This window comes from Piliocolobus tephrosceles, chromosome 8, assembly GCF_002776525.5.
Source record: "Piliocolobus tephrosceles isolate RC106 chromosome 8, ASM277652v3, whole genome shotgun sequence".
Lineage (NCBI taxonomy): Eukaryota > Metazoa > Chordata > Mammalia > Primates > Cercopithecidae > Piliocolobus > Piliocolobus tephrosceles.
Window position 1 is genome coordinate 7,274,075 of NC_045441.1, and position 1,466 is coordinate 7,275,540.

Here is a 1,466-nt window from a genome sequence, read left to right on the forward strand (position 1 = left end):
ACTTTGGGAGGCCAAAGCAGGTGGATCACCTGAGGTCAGGATTTTGAGACCAGCCTGGCCAACATGGTGAAACCCCATTTCTACCAAAAAATACAAAAATGAGCCAGATGTGGTGGCACAAGACTGTAGTCCCAGCTACTCAGGAGGATGAGGTAGGAGGATGGCTTGAACCCGGCAGGCGGAGGTTGCAGTGAGCTGAGATCGTGCCACTGTACTCCAGCCTGGGCAACAGAGTGAGACCCTGTCTCAAAAACAAAAACAAATTTTTTTTTGTTTTTTCATAAGCCACTTCCTTAATCTATATGTAATTAAAAGTAGGTGTGAATGTGACTGCAAAGCTGCCCTGAGCTGCTGCTGTCTGCCTACGGGGCAGCGCTGTTCATAGGAGCAGTCATGGAGCTGTAACCCTGCAGCCTCAGTAAAGCTGTTTTCTCCTACCCTACCGCTGGCTTGCCCTTGAATTCTCCTTTTTTTTTTTTTAGTACAATTTCCAATTTATTTTTCTCTAGAGAATAGTCTTTTAGTCTTTAAGGACTCAGCTCCTTCCATGGGCTTTGATGGGGGCCACGGGGCAGCACCCGCAGGTCTAAATCAGGATGGGGGTATTTGGTCCTTGAGGGCTTCACGAAATCGATTCCTGACTACATTGATGTGAATGGCACAACCCACACAGTAACGCAGCTTCAGATACAGCTTGGGGAGCACATAGGTATCGAAGACGCTCGCTTCAGAAATGTCCCTGACTGCTGTGACCTCCACTATGTTTCGAATGACGTATTTCTTTTTTTATTTTTTGAGATTAAGTCTTGCTCTGTCACCCAGGCTGGAGTGCAGTAGCACGATCTCCGCTCACTGCAACCTCTGCCTTCCGAGTTCAAGCGATTCTCCTGCCTCAGCCTCTGGGATGACACGTGCTACCATGCCACCATGTCCCACTAATTTTTGTATTTTTTAGTAGAGATGAAGTTTCACCATGTTGATCAGGCTGGTCTCGCACTCCTGACCTCAGGTGATCCACCCGCCTCGGCCTCCCAAAGTGTTGGGATTACAGGCGTGAACCACCATGCTTGGCCTGAATGATGAATTTCCTAATGGTCTTGTCCCTGGGCGTGCATCGGGCATAGTTCGTGCAGTGAATAGACTACACGTGGTCATGGCCCTTTTGGGCATAATCGTTGTTCCTTCTTTTCTTTGTCATCTTGGAGGCCTGGACTAGAGAGTTGCGTTTGAATTCTTTCCTGCGTGAAGCCAATCCTCACAGACTGAGTCCCAAGTTGGGACTCGCTTGCCCTGCATCCAAAGTATGTCCTTCTAAACCTCATCCCTGCAGACAGGGAACAGGCCCGGTGATTCACAGGTATAATGGGCCATTGCAAGGGAGAGAAGAGCTCTCAGCTGGAAAAGGGGTTTACTGAATTTCACAAGCATAGGGAGCCTGCTGTTTTTGTTAGGGTCCAAGGGTTGCC

The 1,466-nt window shown here is 48.7% G+C and overlaps 1 pseudogene; it reads right to left on the reverse strand.

Moving 5' to 3' along the window:
- Window positions 1–495: 495 nt before the first annotated feature.
- On the reverse strand, window positions 496–1,198 carry LOC111526388 (annotated as a pseudogene).
- Between the last annotated feature and the right edge of the window lie 268 nt (window positions 1,199–1,466).